The following is a 25,663-nucleotide window of genomic DNA, read 5'->3' on the forward strand; positions in this document are numbered from 1 at the left end:
AGCTGCCCCACCTGCAAAGCCGCACCTGCCTCTGGGCCCATCAGCTACCATGGCAACGCCTCTTGCTTCGCCTGTTTAAGAAGGGGAGAAAGAAGCTGCCAGAACCCCTCGCAGGGAAGGGGAGAGGTGGGAGCGTTACCTCAGCAGAGAGGGTCGGTGAGGAAGGAGGAGGTTCCTTCCCCTGCAGCCCGTGGGGAGGGGGCAGCTCGTGCTGTGGGCCCCGGGGGGGCAGGTACGGCCCTGCAGCCCCGAAGGGCCCTGAGCCCGGGGAGGAGGCTGTTCCTGCTGCTGGCTGTGCCTCTGTGAGCCCGGCCCGGGGGGCTGCACCTGCTGGGAACAACTCACGTCGGAGGGGCCTCCACGCTCGGCAAGGTAAGGCTGTGTGTGAGGAATTCTCTTCCCTGAGGATGAAGGAGGGGCAGAATCCACGCGTGACAAACTGCCCGCAACCCCCTGCCCCCCTGTGCCACGGGGGGGAAAGAGGTGGAGAAGCCGGGAGGGAAGTCGTTTGGGGCCGGGAGGAGAAGGAGGGCTGGGGGAAGGCTGTTACCAGGTGGGTTTGTTCCTTATTGTCCTCCTCTGGCTTGACGGGTGACAATTTAACTGGAAGTTTTCCTCAAGCTGAGTCTGGTTTGCCTGTGACCACAATTGATGAGCGAACCCCCCTGTCCCTGTCCCGACCCACGAGCCTTTTGTCACGTTGTCCCCTCATCCCGCAGGGGACGAGTGTGCAAACGTGGCTGGGCCTAAACCGTGGGGCTGGGGTGTCCCCAGCTCATTGCACCACGGAATCATTTTGGTGGAAAAGACCTTTACGTTCATCAAGGCCAACCATTAACTCCACCTGTACGTGTCTTTTAATTGCCTCCAGGGATGGTGGCTCCACCACTTCCCTGGGCAGCCTGTGCCAGTGCCTGACAACCCTTCCAGTAAAGCAGTTCTTCTGGATATCTAATCTAAACCTCTCCTAGCACAACTTGAAGCCATTTCTTGTCCTGTTCTTTTTCACTGGGGAGCAGAGACCAACTCCCACCTTGCCACAAACTCCTTTCAGGAGGGAGGTCTCCCCTCAGCCTCCTCTTCTCCAGGCTAAAGAACCTCAGCTCCCTCAGCTGCTCCTCATAAGACCTCTAGATTCTTCATTAGCTTCGTTGCCCTTCTCTAGATTTGCTCCAGCTCATCAGTGTCCTTATAGTGAGGGGATTTGAGGTGCAGCCTCACCAGTGCCAAGTACAGGGGGAACAATTCCAGCCCTAGTGCTGCTGGCTACACTATTGCTGATAAAAGCCAGGATGATGTTGGCTTTCTTGGCTACCTGCACACATGCTGGCTCATATTCTGCTGACCAAATCCCCAGGTCCTTTTCTATTGGGCAGCTTTCCAGCCATGCCCCGTAGCTGAGCAGGTCTGGGTGCAGCAGGCAGGGGCTGCAGAGCCCTGCTGGTGCTTCAGTGACAAAGAGCAGTGTTGCTGGTTTGGGAAATCCACCTCGGGCTTGTAGCCTCATATGGAAAAATATGCCTTAATAGAGGCAGTAACTGGCAGAAAATACGGGAGAGGGAGAGCTCAGCCTGAGCCTCCGTTCTCATTAGCTTTAAATTAGTGCAACTCCATTTGTTTCACAGGAGTTATTTCCGATTTATATTGAGATAGCTGAGATCAGAATCAGATGCAAAACGTATTTTTGTGTTTACGGTTGTGTGACGCTGCTGTGAAAATAGCCTGGATGATGCTGTGTTGTGTTGGGCTGCCAAGAGGCCAACACACCATCCAGCACCCTGGTGCCCTGCCTGCAAAGGAGGAGCACAGCACAGCAACACTTTGTCACCAGGTTTGCATCATGCAAAACTCCAGGGGTATCCGGGTATCACCTTAAAGCACATAATGCCTTTTTCACTGAGCTAAGGAAAATCTATTGGCAGAATTAATCTCTGCTTCAACAGGTGACCTCTCTGCAAGCAAAAGTGCTCCTTCAGTTAAATAGTTTGCTGATAAATAGTTTCTGATGGTGCCCGAGGCTGGCATTGCCATGATTATTTATACTGTGTTACAGTGTCTCTGCACTGCTGGTCCTTCAAGCCTTGTTTCTCAAAGTGCAATATTCACTCAGCAGCCAAATTTGTTTGTGTAATTAATAACATTTAAAGTGACACAGGCTTGGTTTCTCCCCATAACTTTTCTTTCAATACTATTTACACTGCAGAGATTCATTGGCTTCTTTCAGTCACTACCAGTTAAACATAACCCAGCATTACTAGGCTTGATGTTTCTTGATTTATTTATTTTTTATTTCCTAATACTTCGGTTGCACTGATTGTGTTTTAATCGGGTAGGAAATCAGCAGAGTCTGGAGGAGGCAGGAGAAGTGAAACCCTGAGAGAGTGAGTGTGTTACAGCCAGCCTGGCACATTCAGCATCCTCTGTGGTGGCTCCAAAATCTCTGCTGACAGCCAAATTTTCATAGGCTTTGCTTGGGTTTACATCTGCACTTCTCTAGTTTTGAGTGGCTTGGGCTGTGCTATCTCAGACATGCACTGAGGTGGTAACCAGGAGAATCTGATTTGCAAATTAAATTTAACAATGAAACCAAAATAATGACCCCATAGTGGAGTCATTAATGCTATTCAAAAGCCTTTAGAGTGCTACAAGTAAGATTTGGGCCGTTCTGCTTCTGTACTCAGTATCATCAGAAGAAATGAGCCAATTTGAAGGAAGTAAGAAGTGATACATATCTTTTAAAACGGAATACCAACATTTCATTCAGAAAATCTGCTTTTGCAAAATAGATGAACATATTATAGAAACAAGTAACTGTACATCTACCTATCTGTGTATACCTTCTGTACAGGCATGGGCTTGCTTCTTGACCATTTGTAGTGATCTAAGGTTCTGTCAAGGCAGCATTACTGAAATGGTGAGAAAACCTCTGTTTCAGGCCCAAAGCTGTTGGGCCTTCTGGAGCAGAATAAAGCCTTTAAAAGTACCAGAATTCCTGTGTGAAAGCCTGCTGCCAAACATACCTTTTAAGGAATCATAGAATCATAGAATCTTAGGGGCTGGAAGGGACCTCGAGAGATCATCTAGTCCAACCCCCCTGCCAGAGCAGGGTCACCTAGAGTACATCACACAGGAACTCATCCAGGTGGGTTTTGAATGTCTCCAGTGAGGGAGACTCCACAACCTCCCTGGGCAGTCTGTTCCAGTGCTCTGTCACTCTTACAGTAAAAATTTTTTTTCGGATATTCACCTTGAACCTCCTATGCTCCAATTTACACCCATTACCCCTTGTCCTATCACTGGTCATCACTGAGAAAAGCCTAACTCCATCCCCCTGACACTCACCCCTTACATATTTGTAAACATTGATGAGGTCACCCCTCAGTCTCCTTTTCTCCAAGCTAAAGAGACCCAGCTCCCTCAGCCTTTCCTCATAAGGGAGATGTTCCACTCCCCTAATCATCTTCGTAGCTCTGCGCTGGACTCTCTCGAGCAGTTCCCTGTCCTTTTTGAACTGAGGGGCCCAGAACTGGACACAATACTCCAGATGTGGCCTCACCAATGCAGAATAGAGGGGGAGGAGAACCTCTCTTGACCTACTAACCACACCCTTTCTAATGCACCCCAGGATGCCATTGGCCTTCTTGGCCACAAGGGCACATTGCTGGCTCATGGTCATCCTCCTGTCTACCAGGACCCCCAGGTCTCTTTCACCTACACTACTCTCCAGCAGTTCAGCCCCCAACCTGTACTGGGACATGGTGTTGTTCTTCCCCAAATGTAAAACTCTGCACTTCCCCTTGTTGAATTTCATCATGTTTCTCCCCGCCCAACTCTCCAACCTATCTAAGTCTCTCTGAATGGCAGCACAGCCTTCTGGTGTGTCAGCCACTCCTCCCAGCTTAGTGTCATCAGCAAACTTGCTGAGGGTACATTCTATACCCTCATCCAGGTCGTTGATGAAGATGTTGAACAACACCGGTCCCAGCACCGACCCTTGTGGGACTCCACTAGTAACACACCTCCAACCAGATTCTACCCCATTGACTACAACTCTCTGACTCCTTCCTTTCAACCAGTTCCTAATCCACCTCACTTCCTGGTCACCAAACCCATACCTGATCAACTTATCCACAAGGATGCTGTGGGAGACGGTGTCAAATGCTTTACTGAAATCAAGATAAACCACATCTACCGCTCTACCATCATCTATCCACCTAGTAATTTCCTCATAGAAGGCTATGAGGTTAGTCAAACATGATTTACCCTTGATAAAACCATGCTGACTGCTCTTGATGACCCCCATGTCCTTGATGTGCCTGGAGATAGTCACAAGAACAAGTTGTTCCATCACCTTTCCAGGGATGGAGGTGAGGCTGACCGGTCTATAGTTACCCGGGTCCTCCTTCTTGCCCTTCTTGTAGACTGGAGTGACATTTGCTATCCTCCAGTCCTCAGGCACCTCACCTGTTGCCCATGATTTACTGAAGATGATGGAGAGTGGCCTAGCAATGACCTCCGCCAGCTCCCTCAGCACCCTTGGGTGCATTCCATCTGGACCCATTGATTTATGGATGTCCAGATTACTCAACTGATCCCTAACCCAATCCTCATCTACCATGTCAAACTCTTCCTCTATCTTGACTTCTTCTGGGGCTATATGAATCTGGGGCTCATAGGGAGACCCTGCAGGAGTGAAGACAGAGGCAAAGAAGGCATTCAGCACCTCTGCCTTCTTTATATCCTCTGTCACCAGGGCTCCCACCTCATTCCTCAATGGGCCAATATTGCCTCTATTGCTAGTTTTGCTAGCTATGTACTTGAAAAAGCCCTTTCTATTATCCTTAACCTGACTTGCAAGGTTAAGTTCCAAGGAGGCCTTAGCTTTCCTAATTGCCTCCCTACATCCTCTGACAACAGTCCTATATTCCTCCCAAGTGACCAGCCCCTCCTTCCATGATCTATAGATTTTCCTTTTCCACTTAAGTTTGCCCAGTAGTTCCTTCTTTAACCATGCAGGTCTCCTAGCACCCTTACTAGATTTCCTAACCATTGGGACACTCTGATCCTGTGCTTGCAAGAAGTGGTCCTTGAATGTTGACCAGCTATCTTGAGCTCCTTTATTTTCTAGCACCCTGTCCCATGGGATTTCCCTTAATAGATGATTGAGGAGACCAAAGTTTGCCCTGTGGAAGTCCAGGGTTCTGGTCCTGCTGGGTATTTTGTTCCTTCCACACAGGATATGTACTCATATAAAATCTGTTTTGTTGTGATTACATCAGCTCAGTTAAGATTTTATTAGCATTTAAATTCTATCACCATGCCTTACAAATTAGGTAGTTAATATTGTACAAACAAGGCAAACAAATAATTATCTTACTGTATTGCTTAATAATCTACCTGGTCTTCTGACATTTTTCAAAAAGAATTTTCCTTTCAGTTGCCTGTAGAAAGCCTCATCAACCTCCTCACCTTGATCAGGAGGTCTGCAGTAGACCCCCACAACTGTGTCACCCGCACCTGCTTGCCCCTTAATTCTTACCCACAGACTTTCAACTTGCCCCTCATCAGCCCCTGCACGGAACTCAATACATTCTAGTTGCTCTCTCACATAAAGAGCAACTCCACCACCTCGCTTCCCTGCCCTGTCTTTCCTAAAAAGCACATAACCATCCATGGCCACATTCCAGTCATGTGAGCTGTCCCACCATGTCTCTGTTATTGCTACTAGATCATAACCCTTAGCCCGCACACAGACCTCTAACTCCTCCTGCTTGTTCCCCATGCTGCGTGCATTAGCATACAGGCATTTCATGATGATTCAGATAAGACTGGAAAGAATTTCCCAACTTTTCAAGCACTTGCCCATTTCTATAAACAAGCTTAACACCTAAACTTTAGATAAATTACTCATCACCTTGATGATGCAGCGCTGATATATTCTGCAGTTAGGGTCTGGTAAAGGCAGCAGGGGGAAATTAAAATGTGCTGCAGTGATTACATGACCTAAACCATAGTTATTCATTTTGGTATATCCAGTTGTATTTCTACCACAGTCTCTAACCACACAGCTGCGATTCAGCTGGGAAAATGGAGGGTTTGTTTGCAGTGACATTTTGGGTAGCCTTAAAGCTGTGTTCCCCCAGCCTCAGCTGCATGAGCTCATTCCCAGCCTGCCTCAGCAGTTGGGATACAGCTGTTCACCGTATGCATCCTGACCCTCCAGCGGGTCCCCTGTTTCACTTAGTCCTGCTTTTCTTTCTAGGATTGTCTTTGTTGATCAAAATTAGAAATGTGAAACATAATCTAATGACATTATAGCCTAATAAGAATGAAAGGCTCCCTGCCATCAGAGCTAGGGCTTGTTCTGTTACTCCTGGTGGAGGGTCACAGATGGCTTGGGACATTAACTCCTTGTGTCTTCAGTACTGCTCTCTTTCTAGGCTTGGGCAGAAGTCTGTTCAGGCTTAAGGTGTTTTTAATGAGCTGGTGAGCGTGAGCTTGATGATGATCTTAAAATCGATGTTTAATTTCTCTTCAGATTGAGAGTCCTTACTGTCTGTTTTGGGGAGGGAGGGAAGGCTGTAATTAATCTGTCTGAAGGCAGTGAAATTTTTCATGAGGGCCACAGTTATAAGGTGTGATGATAAATCCAGCCCCAAGGTAAGTACTTGACTGACTCCAGCTCTGAAGGCAAAGCACTGAGCAACCTCTTTTTCTGACTGCTGGGTTCAATTCAATTCTGCAGTGCCTCCAGGATTGCATCCTCCTGCATTAAGGCAGCTTAGGCACTTTCCCAAGCTTGTGTGGCAAGGTTGGGATCATACTCTGACCACTTATGTTGAAAGTCAGTGTATGTATGGGGAAGACATATTTTACCCTGTGGCAAGTCCCTGCTTTGGAATATCTGTTCTGCATTGGCATGGAAGAGGGTTACGTAAGGGGATGGCCATTTCACAAATACTAATGTGAGTTTGCTAGGAAAGTGATTTGCTGGGAAGATGGATTTAATTCCTGCTTATAGTGTCAAATACTTTCATCTGGGCACTCTTCTGGGGGGGGCGGAATTTGAAAAATGGCTCAACCATTACCATCCATTCAGCTACTGATGCTTTGATCTTCTGCAGAAGGAGGCTTAAAGCAAACGGGCAAGGAGGGAGAAAAGAGGTGAGAAGAAAAAAAACTGTCAACAGCCCTAAATTCCCCTAACGAAATGTGTATGGTGCTAATTGCCTTTCTTTCTTCCAAGCCAACTCATCATCATCTTCATTTGAGGTTTTCCACAGATCAGTATAAAACAGTTTTCTGTAAATCCCAAGCCTAACAAAAATAATCCTTTATTATTTAGCACTTAATTATGGGTCACCAATTCTAAGCAGAAAAAATATGACTATAACTTGTAGGGGAAAACAAAATGACATCCTACGTCAAATCTCTTAAGAGTCATTGAAGTACAGAGGCAGACCTAGGAACATATTTTTTCTGTTAATTAAAAGTCAGTTTGCAAATTGTTGGATAAATGTCTTAGCTTCAAAATAGGCTGAGATCACACTGAAAACTTCTTACTGTTTAGTAAACTCGGATTAGCTGTGTCCTTCTGCCCCAGAAGATTAGGCACTGTGTTAACACTGACAAAAATAAAGATGCTTCCCCTATGGGAGATAATAAGTAAATAATAATAACAATAATATAAAAATACATTAATAGAACATTGATAATAAATGTCTGATCCCAGAAACAGTTGTTGCTGGATGTTTGGAGCACCCAACAATTAGAAAAAACAATGTTGTAAATTCTTTCCTGTTGTGACTGTAGCAGGACTGTTGATTTCAGCAAAGCCAAAGCCAGACTGGCTTATGTTATGTGTGTCTATCTGTATGGGACCTCCTCACGCTATGAGATGGGTTATCACAAGGCCAATACAGTCTTATCCTTTGTTTGTTTAAGCTTGCATTTTAAAAGCAGTTTGTTTGATTTTTTTTATTATTTTTTTTACCACTTGTTTCTTCACAGTCAGCAAATTTTAATGTTAAAATTTCTGGAAGACATTAAATATGGACCTCCACACTATCACTGACAGACACTTTGGTAACAGCACAGCCACACTCTGATGTTGCTTAAATTTTACGTGTTCTTTTTTTGTACTCTGATCTAACCCTTGTTCTCCCTTAATGGTCAAAAAACATTGGTCTAATTAAAATCAGGCAAATATTTTGTGTCATGTGTAATAGGTAATATAAAGTACATATGCAATGATTTAACTCAATGTCTAAACTCTGGATAAAGAAAAGGTTTCATCTGGTATTAAATTCCCAGTAGACAGAGAGCAATGACTGTTGCCAGTCCTGTCGGATCTCTCTGATAGATGTTGTATGGGTAGTGCTGGCCTCTCCATAGGAGCTATTAAAGCACAGCAAACACAAGTTTGTTTTGTTTTTCTTATTTTTGGTAGCTTTCATTTGCATGGGAAAATTATCCTCAATGATAACAGAAGAAGATAGAACAACAGAAAATTTTGGTGATACTTCTGTTAGCATGTCCCAATCTAATCTCCATTTTGTTATGCCAGTTGGATTAGTATGAAACACTAGGAAATTGGGTCTCTGGCCTCACAAAACCAAACATAAATATTTAACCTGGCAAAGGATTTTTTTTAGTAACAATTCCCCAAAAATCTTAAGAGAAAGTAGGCCTTAAAATACTTTTAAACTGATAAAATGCTCATGTGCCAGGCTTCAGCCACTGTTCCAGAACAGCAGAAAAGAGTTAGCTCCAGCCAGATATATCTGTTCAAAAACATAGATGTTTTAGTCCCTTATGAATGTTGAGAAAGAGACCACCTAATTTCCTTTTTTTTTTTTCTCTCCAGAATTTGAGAGATTAAAATAGATTAAGGTAATTTTCTTTAGCTCTGGCTATGTCCAGTAGACTGAAGTTTTAAAAGAGTGCTGAGAGGACATGGCTAATTTGGGCAGTGGCCATCCACTGGAGGAACAAGTCAAGGGACAGCTATTTTCCTGATGAAAGAAGGATACTAATGTTTCTATCCCCTCCAATGTTTATGACTCTGTAAATTGCAGTATAAAACTATGAATCCCTTCCCCTTTTTTTTCCAAATTTGTGTGTCAATGGTGGTTTTCCTATTCTGATTTTAAATAACTGTTTGCTGCTATTTCTGTTTTTCTTATCTTACTGAACAGAATCATCTGTAAGGCACAATGGTAACACTAAGAAAATATTAACAAACACTTTCTTATATGTATTGGCAGGTTATAGCAAACGTGTGAAACTCATTCTCAAAAGTTATTAAAGATATAAAGGATCTGACAGGAATTTAGAAAGTTTAGGCATTTAAGTAAATTCACATCTGCATTATGCAGGATGAAAAAGTCCTATAGGATTAAGAAGAGAAGAATAACAGAAATCCTCATGCCTTGTGGTGGAACCCAACAGTTAATTGCAGTGCTTTCCCTCAAGACCTTTTTGCCTCTTGTATTCTCTTTTTAAGATCTCTCCCACTATTATCTGACAGAAAGGGTGAAGGGGATCACTACTCTGAATCAGTATGGAAATTTCTGTGCTTATATTTAAGATGGTTCTCCCACTGTCCACTCTTCTGACTTGGATGAGGGTGGGAGAGCCTACATCAGGAATCATCACTAGTAAAAGTTCCCAGAATCTGGTACTACTCACTGGAATTCCTGAGGCATTGGGTTGTTACATTAGGAATTAAACACTGGTTTGATGATAAAGGGTGAAACTATGTTAGATTGGATTCTTTTTTGGGGGGGAATGTTTTTTAAAAATTTAGCTCAGCTATTAAAAAAAACGCTATTGTGAAATAAAACATTTAACTTCACTTAATTGGAATAATTTGCATAGGCAGCATTCATCAACTCTGAAGAGAATTAATTGCCATTTTCTTTGATTGCATGTTTTCTTCTCCCCTAAAACCGTGGTCTGCATATGGACTCTATTCTCTCAGTTGTCTCCCATTCCTGTTTTGCTGGCTGGGGAGGGATGTGAGCCAGGCAGCACAGCACAGGCCCGTCGACCAAAAGCCCTCGAACCCCTCTGGTAGATGGAGGACAACCTCCCTGCAGCCCTCACTCCACCCAACCTCACCACAAGGGATACGTGCAGTCAGAAGCATCTATAACTTGGTGTCCTCAAATTCAGGTGCACCTTCACTCCCAGCAGCTCTGGGTGCAACTAAGTGCCACAGCCTAAAGCAGAACCCTCGAGGCAGTACTAATTTCTGTTAATGAGTCTCCTCTCAAATTCACCATCCACTTGCCCTAGAGCACTTGTACCAGAACAACAGAGGAGACAGCTGGGTGCAAGCAAATGGGGGGCACTTTGTTGTGAACTGCATGAGTCCTCCAATACCTTCAGGCTAAACACATACCAAAGCAGCAAAGAAATACAGTTGCCAAGAGCCCAGTTTTTTAAAGGCAAACATCTCTTTTTATTAAAAACTATGGACATTTAACCCACTCTGAACAGAGTTTTGAAAGTTTAATTTGACTTGCAGGGACTGTAAATTGCATGGTTTTGTGTTTAGGCAAGGCTCCAGTCCTTAATTCCCAATATACCTAAAATTATGCTCTCAAGTATGACCAGTCATTCTGGTCCTAATAAGGGAGGCACGCTGATTTTTTTAGTTATGGCCAGTCAGGAATTGCCTCTCACTGGGTGCTTCCCACCCCACCACCCATACAGGCTTGGTAATTGCACCTTTGGTGCATTTTGGTTTCTTTTGACTTGGACCAATCAAACCTTCATTGAATCAGAGCAACGAGTGGCCAAACTGCTCAGTAGCAAGAATATTTTCCTGGAAGGAGGGAATCAGTGAATCCAGGGCCTGCTCCGATGAATTTTGAATACTAAAAAAATATATAAGATTAAATCACAGGAATTAGGGATGGAAGCTTAGACCTGTTCTCCAGGCATGATGCCTGCTTTGCAGAGCTGCTTTCCATCCCCTGGTTGCATAGTTAATTCCATGTAAAACGGAAGGGCCTTCTTCTAGCCCAAATTCCAGTACCTCAGTGCTGAGCACTGCTGTCAGATAAACTCTTGGTGCTAAGGCTTAGAGGGCTTTGGGGAGAGAATTGCAACACATGATTTGGGGTGTCTGGTGATGTACATGTTCAGATGGCTTCTGAAAATCTGTCACTGATAGTACTGTTGCTGCTGACTGTGGCAGACCAGATTTGAAGGGCTGGGTGGGGACTTCCAGCCCTGTGTTATCAAAATCCGGGGCTCTAGGGAAGAAGAGGGCAAATTCATCTAGGTTTTTATTATGCTAGATGGGAGCTTCTTGGTTAATGGGGGAAAGGAAAAGCGAGCAAAGCTACCTTAGTTTTATTCACCCCTCTAAGAGCCTGGCCAAGCCTGTGAATTGTAACAGGAGGGAAATAATTTTTGCACCTTAGTGAATAAAGGACTTTGAGTCCTGGAAAGATGTCAGGATGCTCAAGTGTTGGCATGTGGCGTGGCCAAATTTAAAACTGGTTTATGTAGTTAGGTATAGACAGGCGTAAGTCCTTCTGTAGACACTTGCAGTCAGCTGGACCTTGGCCACCTCTTGCCTAGAAGCTGTTAGCGTGATGTGCCTGGGTTGATGGCAGAGAAGGGGACATGCAGCTGTGGACAGTTTTGTCATTTGGTGGCCTTGCTGCTAAGGAGAGCAGCACAAACACTGAAAGGTACTTGCTTCCAGGTTCTGTCTTCCCTGGAAACCCTGTCTGGATATGCATGGATTAGCTAAGGAAGTGGTGGGTCCTTTACAAACAGGATCTGGCAGTGGCAGGGTTAAAAAACGAGCCCTTCCCAGGGAAAGCCCTTTGCAACAATTGTCTGCTGCAGGGAGAGGAGCCACCTGCAGCCCATCAGCATGGGAGGTGGTGATGAAGAGCAGTGGCTCTTCTGAGCAGTGTGAGAAAGCAGCTGAGAGAACCTTGGAATGGGAATGCTAGTGCTTAGGCTTTTGTAAGAAGCTTTGTTACTATTACTACTGCTATATCTTTTGTTTTTCTCCACCTTAGGATACTTCTTGAAATTCAGCATTTTATTTTTCTCCTCATTTCTTTCCCCTCTTTCTGAATTCTGTAAGATATTTTTTCTGGTGTGTCTTTATCAGTCCAAGCAAAAGAACTGGTCAGTAACTGCGCTTAGGATAGTAGTTTACAATTCTGTCTTTTGCTCTGTGTTTCCTTCTGACAGCTGTAAATAACAGACAACCTACTTCTTCAAATTCAACTAAGCTTTTAAAAATCATGCAGGTTTTATATCTGACTCTTACAGTTCATCTCATTTTATATCTTTAGATTAAATCTAATGGCTGAGTTGGATTACAATGAAAAATGTCAATTCTTTGGAAATTTAGCTGCCATTCCTAGTTGTAGTTGAGGGCCGTACCTGCCTAACCCTCCTGCAGTAACCAGTTTTAGCAGCTGAACTACTCGTGTTTGATCAAAGCCCCATTTCTCCCTGCAGGGAGAGGGGAAGGGCTGTGTGTATGTGACCCGTGGGCAGTTTCTCTTGTGTTTCTGCCAGTCTCCTGGAGTGAATTAGATGCATCAGACGCTTGCTTCAAAGTGAGCACCTTGAAGCATGTCTGAGGAATAAGGTTGGGGAGGCAGAAATGTGCAAGGCTTGCTTTGACTACTGTTGTAGCAGTAGGGCTGGCTGTATCTAATCTGCTGTTAAGGCCTTTTGTAGTTGCCAGCACTGTTATTCCCTAGCTGGGAGAGAGCTAAACCATCCAAATTATGTTTGGGTAGACAAAGTAGTAACAAAGCTAAACCCCAAAAAATGTTTGGCTGCCTTTCCTGTATTAAATAGCATCGCCAGCCTAGGATAGAGGACTTCTCTAGAGGAAGGAAACAAAACTTTTACTGATGCTGATTAGTTTCTCAAAATATTTAAGAAATCTGTTTATATGTGGGCTGGTGGTGATATCATTTTGTCTGACGTCTGGAAAGAATGAAGACTTCTTTAATTTGCTTATTCAGACGTTAAGGTCTGAGAGGTGAACAGAGCAGGCACCACACTGTCTCATCACATCAGTCAGAAAATTCACCAAAAAAAGCACAAGGCCACGTAGTCTAGATTCAGCAAGAACAGCTGACTTTGAAAGAGGGCAAAACCTACTTGTGGCTTTCTTTTCAGGCAAGAGCCTTTGGGCAAACTTGTGTAACGTGCCTGCTGGGCAGAGCAAGGGAGCAGAAAGCTGTGCTCTGCAGTGCCTGGTGTGCTGCCGTCTGGCTGCCTCCCTCCTGCTCCTAATCCACCAGCCTGCTGGGAAGGAGGTTTGAAAACCAGCCCTTTGCAGCAGGACAGCTGTTCTGCCCCTGGAGGCAGTGGCTCCCGGGGAGAGGGGCAGCAGAGGAGAGCAGACACAGGGCAGACAGCTTGCAGAAATAGCAATACCATTTCTTAGAGTAGGTATAAACATCTGTGAGACTCTTAAGGTTCATAATTATAAAGCATGTGAGATAAAGTATGTATTTAACCCTGGGCAGTGAAGGCAGATGTAGGAAGTGCTACAGGAGGTAAGGCTGAGCTGAAGGTGAGGTTTTGATTAACTCAGTACCAGGTCAGAGCCTAGCATGATTTGGTTTCCTGAGCTGGAAGCCAGATGCACCTCTTGATGATACAGGACCGCACTGAAAGTGCAGGGAGGCTGTGATCACAGCATGGGTGAAGGACAACCCATGATATCCAGGGAGAAATGAGAATTTATGGGTAATGTGAACTGCCAAATGGAGCCTGATCGTGAGATTTTAAAATTTACTTGCAAGAGTAATTCAGTCTTTACAGATGCTGGGGCAATTAGATGGCTCTGATTTGCTCAGAAGGTAGAGGTAATGTTTTGGCACTCAAAGTTTCAAACCAATATGAAATTCTAACCGATATTGATATAATAAATCACTGATGCATAGAGACTGGAGAGGTTCAAGGAAGCATTTAAGAGCACCAATGACCATCACCTTGGAACACAAATGAATGTTGTCTCGGTAAACCTGCAGAAGGCTGAGCTAGGTTGTGGTTTAAACTGAAGGTGCTCCTCCTACTAACCTAATCCCAAAGAATGAGGTTTCTGCTGTGATGTACAAGGGGAGATGTTTTTCTTACACAGTTGGGGTCAGAGCTGATTGTTATTCTGTAAAGCAGAATATACTTTGGTTTTCTAAGTTGTCTGTTTGCTTGGTGTCTGTTTGCATTGCCCAGGTTATGTTTCAAAACTGTAGCATGAAAGCAGGGATGGAAATGCAAGTAACTGTTCTCGGGAACCCTAATAATCTAAAACACACTCTACCTCCTACGTCTGTCTGTAATAACTGTTCTATTACATCATTGTGTAATTCTTTTTCATGTAGCATCCTGTTCAGCAGCTCCCCTTTATGAATTTCAGGTAAGCAATAGCGTGATATTAATAGCATAATAACCTATCAGATATGGAAAGTGCAGTGTCAGTATTTAGGAAGTCTGAGACATAAGGATTGAATTTGAAGGGGAAAAAGGTGATCGAAGGAAGCCTAGGGCCTGAATGCTTTTAAAATGCTGGCTTGATGTCTACTGCACTCTTAATTAAATCCTGATCCCTTCTAGCCTTATGCATATGGTGAAGTGTCACTGAAGCCAAAGGGGTTTAAGGAGACTTTGTTCAGCACATGACTTCTGGTGTTGCTCAAATTGCTGCCTGAGTTGCTTAAGTTACATGTTATTAGTAAGGATCTGAAGAATTACATATTTCAATAGTTTCATTGTTTTATAAGGCTCTTCAGTGTCATGGTGAAACTTATATCCTGTGGGGAGTGGGAAACACCTTATTCAAATTGACACCTTCAATCTCCACTGGAGTATAGATGTAGGAGAGAGGAATGGAGAATGAGAAAGTTTCTCTCTTTTTTTGTTTTTTTTTTTTTCTAATGGAATAAAAAGCATACTGAGCACTTAAAGCAAAAATGCAAAAAATGCTAGCTTGTAGATAGTAAACAACCAACAAATGGAAATTAGTGATACCCCAACATCATTGATATTTTAGATGTCTGCATTAGTAACTGAGAGATCCATATAGCTTTGAAACTGATAATTACTTATATACAGTAATGACCTTTTAAGACTGAATTTACTGTAGACTTTAGTTTAGCCTTTATTTTGTTTCTCTACTTCATTTTGTGTTTTTGCATCTCACATTTAGCCTGTTTGTAGGAAATTATTTATGTGTTTTGAAGTCCAGTATATGTGTTTCTAATGTATTGGGAAGGTAGCACACTGTCATTTGTCAATCAAGTTAGAGGCTGTGGCCAAATCACAACTTTGCAGAACAAAAATTAGTTCCTTGTTATTCTGGGTACATTGAATCCTTTTGTTATCAGTAATTTGTGTCCAGGTTTGAGTTGGTATAGGGACACCTACATTTTCTTCCTTCCAGCCTCCTCTTTTGGGGGAAAGCATGCCTGTTGGTATTTTTTATCTTTCTAGGGTATTAGATAGGCTTGGGGGAATGCAGGGAAAGAAAGATTTGGGGATCAAATAAGGAAAGGAACGTCATTGTATGAATAAAAGAAGCCTTCTGCTCTGCCTGAGCAGAGAGAGCACTCTGAAGACTATAACCTTTTTTTCTGAATTATATCCAGTATTTTACTGAGCACATTTGCACACTACATGCTCCTGCTCAAACACTGTTGGGAATATTTAAGCTGTATGTGCAATAAATGCACAACAAAATCATGGTTAATTTGAACAAAATATGCTTGAGTGACTTGAAGTACAGGAACATCTTTTAGTGGTTCCCATAGCAAGCAAGATTTCTGTATTTTTTTAAACTTTTATTCTGCATGTGGTTTTGCTTTGTATGTGCTTGCTTATTTGTATCAAACACTCCTATGCATTCACGTGAAAAACCCTGGAGGCTCAGCATCAGTGGGATGCAGCATATATACCCTGCTCTGGCATTTGGATGCTATCAGTTCTCATTGGCAAGTTAGGCAAGCATGGATAATTCCCATCACTTCATTCAGCCCCCTTTTTTCCTCTCTTGGAGGCTACTTTTTCAGGCCATGGCTATTCTTGCTGTTATATGAGGTGCTCAGCACTTCCAAGGACTCTGAAATATAAATATTCATGCCTGTCCCAAAGCTTTATAGACCTCACTGGATACCTCACAGTTGCAAAGTTTGTTGCTCTAGTAACAAGCTAAGTTCCTTACTTCATGAAAGTACATATTCACCATGATCTTTATATTTAAAATATTTTACCAGACAAGTCTTTCAAGACTGACTTTTATTATTTTTTTTCTTTAAAATGGTGTATTGGGAAAACAATGTTTTATAACCCCAGTGCATAATTTCCAAAACAGTATATTCATAGGACAAATGCCAATAAGCTAGAATGTTACACAAACAAGAATGCTATAAATTACGTGTGGACTATTTACATAAAAACTTCAGTTTGAGAATTTGCACAATAATTCATGTTTAAGTATTTTACAGCATATTCAGTAGAAAAGAAGGCAACAGAGTTTAACAATTTCTTTTGTAACTCAGAAGTTTAGAAAGGAAGTTCTATCAGATGGTGTTAAATTTTGCATAGTCATGAACAATAAACCTTAAAGTTACTACAGCTGTAGCTATTTGACAGAACTATTCAGCTACTATAAGCCAGGAACTCTAATTGTTTAGTTGTTGCTCCAAACAGATTTTTATGTGACTAGAATAAGTGATATTGTAGGGTATCCGTTATTTCTTGCTTAATATTAGTGGTGATACATATGTGCATTAGAAGGGATGAAATAAAATTTTGCTTCCTGTTAACAGGACTTGCACAGCTAAATTCAGATCTCTGCTATTAATATTTCTCAAGTCTGGCAAAGTTAGAGAGTAAGGAACTGGGATGTGGGAACTCCTTCACCAGTCATGGAATGTCTCTCACAAAGCCTCTTTCATTACAGTGGGTATTTGAACAGGTCAATCTGTTTTAACAGCTCCTGTGCTTTGAGCTAAAGTGAAAATTTCAACACCATTTATAATAGTTTTCTTAGTTTTAAACAGAAGTCTGAAGGGGCTAAAGCCACATGGACAGAAGGCTACGGGCTGAAGTTTAAGATCTGAGTTTTCTTGATGAATGTGTTTGGGTTTCAGTTCTGTTAGTGTTTAATATGTCATTCTACAGGAAATATATTAATGTGTATTACAGCTTACATATAAAACCACTGTTGTATGCAAAATAAAGATGCTGTTGTTTTATCCTTTTTTGTTTTCTCTGGCATGACAGGTTTAAGCAGGGTATAATAAAAGAAGTAGAGTTGTTACTTAAACCTGCTATGTTAGGGAGAGAAAAGAACAAAGTTCTTTATTGCAATACTTTCATTTACGATGAAAACTTCAAAACTTATGATGATGTGACAAGTTACAAAATTTGTTTTCCTTCAGCTGAGTAGCCACAACAGCCCACCTAAATATGAAACTAAATGCCTCTGCCAGATATGCTGCTTTAATATTTTAAAACAGAGGGAAATGTCATCTTCTTTACCTCTTTTACAATACAGGTTTTTTTCTATTCCCTCTGTTTAATCTGAAAAACCAAAAACTTAAGATAATTAATGTCCTATCATGTCCCAACACTCATGATACTGGTCTGAAGTACTGCCCATATCTTAATATCTGCAGAAAGCATCTTTGGCATCTGGCACTCCTAAAAGAGTGGCATATTCTTGGATGCTACTCCTATTCAACCCAGTTTTCACAGATTCTGCAAGAAATGTAGAAATGTGGGGATTTTTTTCTTTTTTTTTTTTTTTTTTTTTTGAGAATTCTTTACCTTGTGGCCAAATTGACATTGACCCTATATTTTTAACAAAAACCTTTCTGGAATCTTCCTCTTTATATGGAAATAGGCAGTCAGTGAATTCCCTGGCTGTATAGTTTCTACACTGATTTCAGGCTTTCTCTTTCTTCATGGTGACCAGTTTACACATTCAATCACATTCAATAACTTCTGCTTTTGAAACTTGAAAAAAAGCTTCAGGGTAATTTCCCAATTTGATTTGTTTCTTTGGAAATAACACCGATGCTTTCGAGTAGCATTTCAAACAATTTAGCGTTAAAGGAGTTCTAATATTCAGAAGCATTTCCTTCATTTGGCTCTTTAAAAGAAGAATTATATTAGTTCTTTTGTTTCTTCTGTGGTTTTTGTCAGAACCAAGTGCACAAATATAGTAGCATGGGTCAATCTGCTGTATAAAGCTAGCATTTTCTGTAACAGGAGGTGGTTTTGTGTTGAGATATATATATACACAAATGTGTATATGTAGTGAAAGTGAAATGAACAAGTTGTTTTGAAGAAGTGACTGACTAAATTGTTGTTTGTTATTTTATACACATCCATTCTGATCCTGCAGGTGCTTAGATTTATGTATGTCAGGCTGTCTGAAAAACTCATGAGAGCTGTGAGCTGACGCCTGCTGAAGGCATGTGTAGGAAGGAAAAGCCAGTTGAACTCAGAGATACACTTTTTGTAATGTTAGACAGAATTGATGGTCTAGTGATCCCTCATCACATTTTTCTTCCAAAATGAATCCTGGTTTTGGCCAGTCTTTCACAGCATGCCATTTTGATTTAACGTGCAAAGTGCTTGAGCTGTTGAGTATGACCAAAAGTTCTTTACTTTAGTTTCAGGTTTTAAATTTTATCTCTGTTACAAGCACCTACGTTTCATTACAAGTGAAAGGGACTGTCTGACTATAAATCATTGCAATTGTTTCTGCTTCCTTAATATAGAGGAATAGACCATTTTCTTCCACATAGCTCAAATGTGGGGATAGTATGAGAGAGAAAACAGTTTACTTGAGTCTCTGCTATAAATACAAAATCATCCTCTTCAGGATAAACTTTAGTCAGGGTTAATCCAAATCTAAATGTAAGTTTGGCTTTGGCCAGCGCTTCAATGCGGTTTTAAGTCTAGCAGTCATAAATAGAATTCCAGAAGAACACATCACATGGAGTGACATCTATCTTAGTTTGTTCCCTGGAGTTCATTGTCCCAGCTTTGCTGGCGTATAACCTCTTCTGACAGACTAAAATGTTTCTTCTAAAGTGAAACAGCACCTAAGTACAGCTGTGTTTAACCAGATCCCTGTTGACACACCTTTCTGTGCAGTGTCTGAACCCCACTCTGGGGGCAACCTCTGCTACTGGAAGCCTCGATGGAGCTCTATCCAAAGAGATCCTCTGTGAGGCCATCCACATTTGGCTAACTGTATTTCTGGGTTTTCCTTTTCTTCTGAGCCGTGTGTTCTTTGTCCAGCATTTTTCAGTGGTTTACAACTGTGTCAGAAAGTCTAATAAAAAGATATTGCATCTTCTTACTAATGATTCCTCTCCTATGCCTTTAGACAGCTGCAACAATACTGCTGCTACTAAAAGCTTTGTATTAATCTCTTTTGTTGTTAGTAGTTTTTCTATGGAAGGGATTGGAGTTTACTCTGGTATGTATCTTTTTTCAGGAAGGTAGGAATTCTGTGGCTATGTAGTAACTTAGTTATTATTTTATGCAGATTTAACAATTTTTTCAACTTTGTTAGAAAAGACTAATGAATTTCATACTAATTTATGCAAGCAAAAGTAGCTCTTCTTTTAGAATGTTAAGGAAAAAAGTCTAGTACAGATGTGGTTTAAATGTTTTCCTGATCTTTGTATTTTAAGATCCTATGAACCTGATAAATACAACATGCTAGCTTATCATATTGTATATACTAAAAATAAGCATTCACCCTTGATTTTGAAAGAAGAATTCTTTTGTCTGACATTAAAAAAATGTCAGTTCTGTGCATATTAATTAATATGCTTGCAGTTTGGTTTTCCCAGATGAGTACTTGTTGCTGTTGAAGTGGCCCTCACAATAAAATCTTACCAAACACTTACCATGTTTTTGTAGTGTTCACAGAGTGCTTGTGATAAGTAGACAAAGACTGACTGTTAAATTTCTCAGCTACTTAGAAGTTGGACAAAGGAGGCCAGCCTACAGTGCCAAGCTTTTGGCTGTGGCTTCTCTAGATACTGTATTTTAGTGTCACCTACAGAGTGACAGTCCAGCTAAATCCCAGAATCCCTAACACTGGTACTTTATCATTGCTGCCTCCATGTCACTATTAATATTTTAGCTCCTGTTCGAGAGGTTTTTTTTCCTTTTAAGGTAAGGTTAGGGGTTTTTTTTCCCTGTCCTTATTTTGTTTGCATTTTGTATTTAAAGACTATATATCAAATGTGCTAAAATGTGTGGAGAGAACAATTACATGTGTATGTTCTTTCTTTTTCTCATTCTGCATCAGATACTTGCATAATCATAATGTAGCCAACTTACTTATTTTTATATTGCTGTTAGACAATTCAAGTGAACTTGATCACAATACTCAAGGAATTAAATCTACACAGTGTTTTTATGTTTGGAGGTTTCTGATTACAAAGCAAAACCTCACCTTAAATCATTTCCTTGTGTCTTTCATGGATATTTATCAAAGATAGTGTTTGACTTGATCACACGCTTTTTTTCAGCAGTGTACATAAAGGGCTGAAAGATGCCTAAAGTTAAGGAAAAAACCTAAAACCCTGTGAAAGCAAAATTCAGCACCCTTCCAAGATTCTTATTAACTGTTGGATGAATTGTAATTGGGGAGAACTTTCTCAGGCAGAAACTCCAAACAAAATATGCTGAGTTAAACAATATTAAAAAATGAACAGGATAGTATTTGTGTACTTTCATTACCATGGTTAGGCATGAAGCTTAACAACTTGACTTACCCTTTAAACTTCCTTCTTCTGTTTTGTCTTTTGAACCTTATAAATAGCATCTTATCTCCTTCAGAAAGAAACTCAGGTTGTTTTCTCCCTTCCTATTGGTTCTATAGTTGAAATCAAATTGTAATTTTAAAAATCTATGAAGTTAAAACTTGTAAGAGAGTTTACTACAATATTAAATTAATGTAACATAGTCTCTCTGCTCCAGGTATCCTAAAGCTCATCCTAAAGGATGCAAAGCAACAGCTTTTCTATTGAAAGTCAGAGCTCAAGTTTTCAAAATGTGTCTTGTTGCACACAGGAGTCACCAGCAGAGCTTCAGATGTTGGCGTGTTTTGGGGCAAGGGGGGTCAATATAAAATTAATCTCTGCTTTCATCAGCAGATCTACCTCCTCCCTTCGCTGGGTGGCTAAACTTGAGTTTTGTTTGCCCTGACCTCATCCCTCTCATCCCTGGTGGGACGGTTCAACATGCTGAAATGATTTTCTGCTGGTAGAATGAAGTGAAAAAATCGGAGGAATCCAAGCACAAGAGTTGACACCTGTTATAGTGAGTGTTTGCTACCAGTGACAGATTTACACTTTGATGTATTCACTGCTAGGGACTACAGCTCTCCTGCTAGAAAGGCATCTATTGCACTCTTGGATAACCAGCAGGTTAGATGGTAGGCTTTTTTCTTGCACAAAAAGAGAAACAACAAGCAACTGCAAGATGGTCCTTTTCTTGTCACAGTTTGCAAAGGGGAATGAGTGAACCAGCATTCAGGCTATTACTTAGCTGTGGTGTGTAGGCTGTGGTGTAGACTGATGATTGAGATCTCTTGGTTCTTGTAAGGCTGGGAAGGCTTCTGTCTCTGCACAAGTAACATACAGCAAAAAACAACTCAGGTGGCTGGAGTGACAGGTATTAAGAATCTTGAATTATTAGCTTTTTTATTAGAAAAAAATGTTAAATACTATTTTATTTTTTTCTTTAGTGTTTCAAGACCATGCTAATGGAGTCCATCAGCCACTAATGTCATACAAACAGTCACCATACACAGAAGTGATCTTTAGTCAACCAGGCTGAACTGTAATTCAATAGAGGGGCAAACTTAAAACTTTTGGTATTCCATAATACCTGTTTTTTAGCGACTTGCTCTTAATTCAAGCTTTCTCTTTTTAGTTTCCTTCCTCTCCCTTCCTGATCTCCTCATCAAAACCAGTCTTCTGGATGCTATATTTTACCTGCATTGTTTGGACCTCTGGAATAGTATGACTAAATACAACTAAGTTTTCATCTTTAAAAATACACTGTGAGTTCCATGCGACATTTTATTTTATCCTCGTAATTGATCAGGCTTTATTTACACTTTAGACACCAAATTTATTTATGCCTTAATGATGTAACTCCATTTTGGTGAGAAACAATCTGTGACAACTGCAGTCTTGTCCACTGTTCAATACAGCTACTGCTTATGATCCTTTCCAACAAGTTCTTCATCCATTCCCCTTGAAGGGGGAAAGATCATGCCTTCCTGCCCACCTGGCATGACCACTGGCAGCAGTCAGACAAATGGTGCTTTTGGGAACCTGGACACCTTGTCGCTGCTTCAGTTCATGGCTTCTAGTTACAGACACTCACTGTAATCTCCTGTGGTGATAAACAGGATTATCTTTGCTGATGGCATTCAGAAAATACTGCTTTCATTCCGTTTGTTGCTGCCAGCTCAAAGAAGGAAAGAAGTATCCAGGAGAGGCAGCACGGAAGGATGCCTGTAGAGACAGGGAGAGGAGAGTCTTATACAAGAGCCATGTTACCACTCTTAACTGCTGCTCTCTAGCTACTCTCCAACAAAACGTCTTGTGAGGGGTACACTTCTTTGTGGGAATTAAAGAAGTGTCTGCACTAACTGGTGAGACTGTGCCTGTTCCCTCAGACATCCAAGCAGGCGATCAGTGTGGTCCAGCCCACAATTAGTGTGGGGTTGGTTCACTGCAACAGGCTATGCCAGATCTGCTTGGACATAGTCCTTTGTTTCCTGGCATTGCAAACAGCCTCAGAGACAGCTTCATCCAAGTGGATCTCAGAATGCTCTGGTTTTTGTACTTGCCCATCAGTAAGATGAAGTCCTGGATTAAGTTCCTATGTTGCTTGTGTAACATGTTGCTTTCTCCTCTCCATCCCTTTCTCATGTGCATTGTTTTGTTCATTTCATCTGCATGGTGAACATAGTGACTCCTGTTGGTGAAGGACCAGTACCCCTGTCATTGAGACTGTTAATCCTGGGTTGACTGAGTGAGCAGCACCTGGTTGATCATATTATGTAAGTGGTCTCCCAGCCACCCAAAACTGTCCCCTGGTGTAATTAATTTGTTAAAAAGAAGATAAATCATTTTATGATTTGCAAACCTTGAGAAAGCTTATAAACATGCCTTACATCACAGTAAATGTACGTGTCTTGCAAGACAGTGTTCAGCTGCAACCTTTATGAATCTGGTTAATTAACATCATTGGAAAAAATGTTATAAATTCACTGTGGAGGGGTGCATCTCTACATCTGTTATCAGAAGTATTTTCTTTTTAGCAGGGGAAACATTTAAGCTCAGACTGTTATGAAAAAAACTAATTTGTCTGGGCATGTGATATTCATGAGGAACAGATAAAAGAAAAGCTTCAGTAGCTTCAGTCCTTGGCAGTATATTTTGTTCCAGTAACCACACAGAATTTGAGCTGTTTGTGTTAAACTTGAACAAAGCTAAACAGCAGAAAAGAGAGATCATGCTGATTTTCACAGCCAGTCAGAAGAATCTTTTTGGAAGCTTACAAAAGATGAAGTATTCCCTTCCCTAGAAAGCTTTCTTTAGGATGAGTAAGCTCCATCTGTGGCGTTCCTCAGCTTATTCAGAGCAGGAGGGCATCTTTCTTCTTGATCAGTCAAAGCGGTTGCCAGGTACTGAATGCCAGATACTCTAAAGTAAATGGGATGATGATGATGATTATTAGGGCTATTTAGAAGAAATAGTGCAATCTCGCACATAATTTCAACCGTGAACATACAGACCAGCACTAGTACCTCCTGCAACCTCTGTTTCCTACAAATTGCTTTATAAACATTTTTCTACCTTCTCTTAGCCAAGTATGGTTCATCAATCGTGTTAGATCTTTTGCCAGCCTTTTTAAGCAGCCTAAGCACAAGTTACCTGTTCGTGAAGCAGAGCAAATGATAATTTGTGAAGGTTTTAACACCGCTGGACCATGACCTAGAGGGTGCACTAGGGCCTGCAGGTGTACTGGTGTACAAAGGAAGAATATGTGAGACCAACAGACTGGACAATCAGAAGAGAAATAATAGTTGAACAATATGCTCATGCTGTCTTGAAACACCTTTACTTTGCTAGCTGGATGTGGCCAACCACACAGAAAGAAATAGTCTGAGCAGCTCTCTTTCTCACTTACCTTGTCTGGCTCCCTTGGCTATGCTGCATGTGTAACAAAAGTAACATTTTTGTGCGGAAAGAAACAGAGGAGAGGTTTTAAAGTAAACCCTCTGATTGGCCTGCTGTGTAAACAGGGAATAAGGAGCCAATTCAGTTTCCATCTTTCCTATGCTTCCTATTGGCAACCTACCTATTCTTCCTTGTCAGAGCTGAAGCAGCCATGAACCATGGCAGAGATCCAGGTGAAGGATTTCCGGCAAGGAGAGAGAAATTAGTGGACAAATACAATATTCAGTCAAGTGTTGGTAAAGAAATGTTTTGAGAGTTTGCTAAACTCCTCCTCAGCTCCCATGTGCCATTAAAGTCACTTAAAATTAATAACTTTTCAGTACTGGCTGGCAGCTAAAGAACCTCTATAAAGATGAATTGACTAAGAAATGAGGGAAAAGCTCACATCAGAACATAATGGCATTATAATTTGCACAAGAACATTAGTCAGAGAGGAAATTATTACTAAATGCTACAAAGAGTCCTATAACAAAGGAATCTTATGGGAGGAAATGTTCAGAGTTTTTTATGGTCTGTTCTCCATTTCAGTGCCTGATGTAACAACTAGCTCTTATATGCACACTCAAGGTCATTCAGTGGAACTTGAGCCAGCAGCCATTTGTTCCAACAGTCCCTCTCTTTCTTCTCAGGTCTTACTGAATTCCTGAAAGATTTTCTTCCCATTGTTTAACAGAGGCTGTGTGAGGTCTAGGAGTTGTCTCCTATTCTTTTCTTTTTATTGCCTTTTTCATAATTTCTCATTCTCTGTTTTCATTATCCCTACACATTTTTGTTTTGTCCCACAGATGCTATATGCAAATTATCCATGTCCCAGGAGTATGAAAGTTGTACACATAGGTGCAAAAATGTTTTCTTTATTTTCAGTGTTCTATGCATCTTCAAGATATATTGCTCCTATTTGAATTTCTCTAGCGTGCTCCAAAATCAGTAACTTTCTCTAGCTGGGAGATTTTCTCAAGCCAAGAAAGCTGGCTAGAAATTGTGATGCATTTTGCCTCCTACCAGGGTGTCTCCACACTTGTGAGGTCTTACAGTGTTTTGTGAGTTGTAATATTTGGAGTGTAGCTTAGGACAATTCAGCATTATTGCCTCGTTTAGAAAGGCTGCATCTTCAGGCTGCTTTGTCTCCTGTAAAACATGAATCCTTGAGCTTTATATATATATTAATTTTATAAAAATTCCTTTTAGATATATCACTGCCACTTACTGGGGGCACCTGAACACACCAGTATGTCATCTTGGAAACCTGCCACAGATGCTAAAACCAGACCAGCAGTTGTAAATTTGGTCTAGTCTTTTAGCTGTTTCCTTGGCAGGACAAAGGGAGCAAGAAGAGACTTGAGTGCCACAGCCAGTCTTCCTGTAGGGAA

The sequence above is a fragment of the Chaetura pelagica genome, unplaced genomic scaffold, assembly GCF_000747805.2.
Source record: "Chaetura pelagica isolate M959 unplaced genomic scaffold, ChaPel_1.0 scaffold221, whole genome shotgun sequence".
Lineage (NCBI taxonomy): Eukaryota > Metazoa > Chordata > Aves > Apodiformes > Apodidae > Chaetura > Chaetura pelagica.